Source organism: Cajanus cajan, chromosome 3 (assembly GCF_000230855.2).
Source record: "Cajanus cajan strain Asha chromosome 3, NIPB_CcT2T_4, whole genome shotgun sequence".
Taxonomy (NCBI): domain Eukaryota; kingdom Viridiplantae; phylum Streptophyta; class Magnoliopsida; order Fabales; family Fabaceae; genus Cajanus; species Cajanus cajan.
The window spans coordinates 10,525,160-10,532,122 of NC_138519.1; positions in this window are offsets into that span (position 1 = coordinate 10,525,160).

Genomic DNA, 6,963 nt, shown 5'->3' on the forward strand with positions numbered 1-6,963 from the left:
AACTTTAACACCGTTTGTGAAATTTGGACGAAAGTCCCACATTAAAGTGTTTGGGACTATATTGAAACAAAAAATTAAAGTGGGACTAAATTGAATTTTTTTAATATTATGAGGAACTAAATTAGGGTTTTAGCCAATGATCCTAAAAAAATATTATAAATTTAGGGTGTTCATGGGTCGATTTAGATTAAATTTCATCAGCTTGTCACTCGATCAAATAAAAATATTTTGGATTGGATTGAATTGAAATTGGATAAAATTTTTAACAATCCTAACCCCTAATCAACCCGATCAATAATAGGATATGTTGGATTATGTTAAATTATTGGGTAAAAAAACTAAAATTAATTATTAAAGGATAAATAACTTTAAAAAGAGTTAAGTTACTAAAGTGAGATACATTATTAAACTATAAAGCCCAGATGGCAATCACCTGGACCTGTAGTGAATATGTATGCACACAATGTCGGTCAATTATCACAAGTATTCTTTTTAGGTTAAAATACTAATTTGGTCCCTTATAATATTCTAAAGTTTCAATTTAGTCCCACTTTAATTTTTTGTTTCAATTTGGTCCTCAATAATTTAAATCACTACAATGTCGGACCTTCCGTCCAAATTTCTTAAACGGAGTTAACTTTTGGCCACATGGATGCCACGTGGATGCATAGGTGGCAAGGTCTCATATCCTCCTCCTCCTCCTTTAATGAATCTAGAACGACCCGTTTTGAAGCCAGAACGGCCCGTTCTGGTTGAAAAAGTTGTGTTAATTTTGCATCTAGAACAGGTCGTTTCAGATGCAAAATTAACACATAACGAGTGCAATCAGAATGGGCCGTTCTGGTTCCAGAATGCCAACCGCAAACACTCAATGATTATAGTTCACGCCCATGATTCTAAATTACGGTTGTGATTCGTGCAAAGAAAAAAACCCAAGGTACAAAGTATTTTAAACACTGGATTTGGTAATATTGTCAATGGGGGATTGATAACTTCAATTGCTAAACATTTGGGCTATACACCATTTTTGGACCAATTGCAGGATATAAGAGCTCCTAGAAATATTAATTATAATATTTTTTATGCAATGTAGTGTATCACTAAGGACAATGGTGGCAGATTTTATTTCATTGTTATAAATTTTTGTTTTCAGTCTGTGAACCATATTTCAGACTTTGAATTTATGTTATGTTATGAATTTTTGTTTTCAATCTTTGAATCTCATTGCTGCATTTTGTTGAACGTATGTATGTGTTTGGTGTTCTAGAACGGCCCGTTCTGAATCCATAACGGCCCGTTCTGAATCCAGAACGGGCAATTCTAGATTCAGAATGACCCGTTCTGCTTGCACTCGTCGTGCATTAAATAATGCATCTAGAACGGCCCGTTCCAGATGAAAATTTAACACACGACGAGTGCAAGCAGAATGGACCGTACTGGTTTCAGAACGGGCCGTTCCAGATGCATTAAAGAAGGAGGAGGAGGAGGACATGGGACCTTGCCACCTATGCATCTACGTGGGATTCACGTGCCCAACAGTTAACTCCGTTTAAGAAATTTGGACGGGAAGTCCGACATTGCAGTGATTTTAAATTATTGGGGACTAAATTGAAATAAAAAATTAAAGTGGGACTAAATAGAAACTTTAAAATATTACAAGGGACCAAATTAATATTTTAACCTTCTTTTTAAGTAACCATTTTATTATTATTATAATTACAACTATTTTTTATTATATGTTAAATTAAAATTTAGATTTAAATATTTTTTCAGTCCTTAAATTTAGGATAAATTTATTTTTGATCCCTCAAATTTAAGACTAATCTTTTTAGTCCCTAAAATTTGGAGAAAAAAATCTTGTTTTAGTCTTCATAATTAAATTTTGTTAATAATTCTGTGAAATATTGTTGCACAAAATTCATCAACTAGTATTCTTTTTAGTGAAAATATTACATTAAACTCTATCGATGTTGCAGAATTATCTCAATATGTCACTGTTAGATTACTTGTGACTTGAGAGACTAAAACAAGATTTTTGATATTACAAGACTAAAATATCTATTTTAAATTTGAGAGATCAAACACAGGTTTACTCTAAATTTAAGGGATTAAAAATATATTTAAACTTAAAATTTATAATTTTATTGAATGAGTTGAGTTGGCTTATATTTTCAACACTAAGATTCAATGTACAACCCAAAAAGTATCAAGTTTAATTGAGTTAGATTGAGTTTAATCCAAACATTAAAAATATCCAACCTAAACTATTTAAGTTGAGTACATGGTTACCCATATTTGTAAACACACCCTGCATAAACAATTATTTTTATTTCATAGATTTAAAAGTGACTTTTGAGTAGAAAGTCATCAGGAATTGTGAAATTAATAAATACAGTTTTAAGGTAATCAACTTGTGACATTAACAAATACAATTTTAAGGTAATCATGCTCGGGGCGGATAAAATCACTATAGCTGACAAAATTCTCTCTTAATATTTAAGACATTTGGATATATAAGACTCCAACAAAAATATTTTGTTAAGTTAAAACAACTTCACATCATTTAATACATGTTTTCATAATTGAAAGTGTAACTTGTGATGTAAATATATTTTCAAATATTTTTTTTTAATTTATTTCATAATCATTATTCTTAATGAATAGAAGTATTCACTAATATAAGTAGCTTGTGAATAATGTCTTTTGATTTTTAAATCCAACCCAACTTAATTCAACTTAGGAATGACAATGAGGTGAGGTAAGGCAGGTAATACCCCATGTCACTTACCCCTTTTAGTTTGAGTATCCATAAATTTTTTATATAGTGAGTTTTCATGGGTATTTGTTAATATTTGTTAAAATGTAAAATTTAAAATGAAAGTATAAGAAATAAAATAAAACTAAAAATAAATAATTTTAAAACATATACATATTAAAAAATAATTTTGTAATATATATTTGTACTAAAAATAAAAAATTATACATATATATATATATATGGGGATTGCTAACATACTATAACCTTATTTTAGTTGAAGTATGTTAGTACTTTACACCAAATATTTTGGAAAAAGAATCCAAATTTTCCTTTATTTTAATAAATTTATTTTAAAAATATTATGGTAATTTAATATGTTATTTAAAGTAAAATTTATCTCTCTTATTTTACTCATTGCTCTCTTCTCTTTCATCATTAATTTCTTTCTCTCTTTTTTTTCTTTTTTACATAGGATACCAAACTCTTTTGCAAATACAATAAAGAAACTCCACTCAAATAAATTAAGCAACATATTTGATGCTTGAGCAATGGCAAATATTGGCAAATTGGTGGTTTTCTTTTGCCTATTGAATTGAATTTTGTAATTCATCTTCCACATCTCAAAGAAGTATATATCTCGAAAATTCAACGCCCTCATTCCCCCGCATATAATCCCTTGGAATGCATGTCATTCTAGCACTCAACAAAACAAAGGGGACCCTCCGAATGTGTCAATATTAAAAGCCTTTTTTCTTATATATTTTAATTATTATTATAATAATTCATACACACTACTCAAATAATTAAACTATTTTTTTTTTATCATGAATATGATTCATGCAATATTTCAAAACTCACAATCCAGACTAATCTGTAATAATATATAACTTTTGTAATATCTTGAATTTCTGATATAATATTATAATATTTAAATTTTTATTATTATTATTTTATTCTTAAAATAATAATCTAAATTTCTAGTTACTATATTTTAAAAATAAGAAAGATAAAATACAATATATTTATTTTTAATGATTTAAAATTTTTATATTTCCAGTAAACTAAAATGGAAATAAATAAAAATATTATAAAAATCCTATTTATAATATTTTCAAAATAATATTTTAATTATTATTATGAAATATAAATATTTAAAATTGTTAAAATCTTAAATGTTTAATATAAATAATAAAATTATTTTTAAAATCTCTTATAATATAATTAAAATAAAAAAAGACCTGTGTCAGATAAGTTGCAAGTGCATGAAAGGATACCCATTATCTCTAACAAAAAGAGATAATAAATGTACATGTTACATTTTAACTAAGCCATTAATTATATATGAAAAAAAATTATTATTAACTTGTCTATAAAAGGCCAACGGGGAGGGACCATTTGTGGAGGAGAGGAGAGTGAACGGAGAGAAAAAAAAATTTGAGAAGGAAGAGAGGAAAAGAAAGAAAAAGGAAAGGGAAGAAGAAAAAAAAAATTATGCAATCTTAAGATATTTCTAACCAACTTCACTTTTCTTATATATAATTAAAAGTATTTTAAATCGTTTAGTTTAAAACTTTTTATTATTTTTAATTATAATATACTTTGTTAATTCTCATAAGCTCAACTTATTATTATATTATCATTCTTTATAAAGATAAATGTTAATTTATGGTTATAAGAATGAAAATTTGGATTAATTTATAATTGGAAGTTTGACCTTGGATTTAAATAAGTAAAGAACTTAAAGTGAAATATCTTTTTGTTATTTAAGATTAGGCAAAACACCTAATTTGGTCCCTTATAATAATTAATAGTTTCAATTTCGTCCCTCTATAATTTTTTGGTTCAATTTGGTCCCCAATAATTTAAAAAATGTCAATGTAGGACTTTCCGTCTAAATTTCACAAATGGTGTTAAATGTAGATGACGTGGATGCCACGTAGATACACAGGTGGCAAGGTCCCATACTCCCTTTTTAATGCACCTGGAACGGGCCGTTCTGAAACTAGAACGGCTCGTTCTGATCCCACTCGTTGTGTGTTAATTTTGTATTTGAAACGGGTCGTTCCAGATGCAAATGAAACACACAACGAGTGCATCAGAACGGACTGTTCTAGTATAAGAACGGTTCGTTCTGGTATAAGAACGAATCGTTCTAGTTTCAGAACGGACCGTTCTGATTTTAGAACGGGCCGTTCCAAAACACCAACTAGGATTTATATTTAAATTTAAATTTAAGTGTTATATTAAAGGAGCATTGACTGATATTTAAATCTAAGTGTTACATTTCAACAAAATGCAGCAATGTAGTTCAAAGATTGAAAATAAAAATTCATAACATAATACAAATTCAAATATTAAAATATGCACCAGAGTTGATCTTCTTATCCCTATTTTTCATCATTGTCCATATAAATAATAAATTAGTTAGGCGTACTTTACTGTCTGAGTCGCCACGACCTAGAACAGTAGATGCAATAAACTTATGCATAATTCTAATGGCAGAGTGATGAAATGCAGATGAATTGCATTTACGAGCCTCCCATTGTGTATGACCTGTTACAATTCCCAAAACACGTATGAATTAAATGATCTTGGTTTTTTTTCCCTATGGTTTGAAATCCAAAGATACCATTGAATTTCTCCAAATTGAGACGATACTCTATATTAAAAAGTCTAAAGAAAATCAATCCTGGTTCACAATTTGCCCTGGTCAAAATTTTAATAGGGAGAGAACTAAGAAATCAAGAACAATCCTTGGATCTGGAACGGCCCGTTCTGAAATCAGAACGGCCCGTTCCAGAAGCAAAATTAACACACACAGGGTGCAAGCAGAACGGGTCGTTCTGATTTCAGAACGGGCCGTTCCAGATCATTAAAGAAGGGGGTGAGGAGGCATGCCACCTATGCGTCTACGTGGCATCCACGTCATCACATTTAACACTGTTGGTGAAATTTGGACGGAAAGTCCCACATTGACATTTTTTAAATTATTGGGACCAAATTGAAACAAAAAATTATAGAGGCACGAAATTGAAACTATTAATTATTATAAAGGACTAAATTAAGTGTTTTGCCTTAAGATTCTAATACAGTTCATTTATCCTTACTAGTCACTACAAAAATAATTCAAATTAAACTATGACAAGAAAAATCCAAAATACATAATTAAAATATTGATTACAAATAATCTTGTACTTTCTATTTATTTATTTGTATTTATTAAATAATTGTTTTCACTCCTTATTCTTCTTTGTTTTAAAATTAAATTAACTATAATGCAAATAGATAGATCTTCCTTACATACCTGATCCTTTTACTTCAGTTATATCAATTGTATTCTTTGGAAAGAATTGGAACGTCGATGCAGTTGTCAATTCATTTACTTTTCACGGTGTAAGATTATCAACTTTTATATTCTCTCCAAACTATGAAATTCCCACCGTTATGGATGACCCTATAGTAGTTACATTCAATCTACCTTTGACCAATTATGTCAACCTAATAATAAATTTATTTCAACCTAATATGTAATTATTATCGTGGAAATGTAAAAATAAATAATTTATAAATAATTATGTTATTATAAATATTTTAGAATAGTATATGATATATATAAAATCTAACTATATGTACATTCATTCATGAAATTTTCTTTTATCTTTATTATAAATATTACTAATTTTATAATTTTGTTAATAAGTCATAAGAAAGATATTATTTTATTATTAAACTTAGAATCATAAAATTAGCATTATAAATTCTAATCAAGCATTAGTTTAACATTTTGGCGAACTAAAAGTTGTTTTGTGGTCTAAATTTATAAGTAATTAATTTAGTGTTGTTTTTCTAATTATTATTGGGGATATTTGTTAAGTATTTATAATTATTTGATAAAATATCTATTTTTATTTTTTATTATATTAAAATTTTAATTTTAATTTTTTTTATTTATTAATAGTGTTTATTGGGTTCAATATTTATCTAACTTGAACACTTCAAAAATATTAAAAAATTAATTGAAAAAATTATCACAAAAGAAGAGATTGACTAAGGATATAAGTGAATATCATATATATATACGTATGAATAAACATTTATCGGAAGATATCATACTCTTAAATAAATATTTACTCCTAGAATAATTAGTCCTTTAGTCCTTGTTGGTTCACAAAAGAAAAAAAGGTAAAATATTAATAAATTTAATG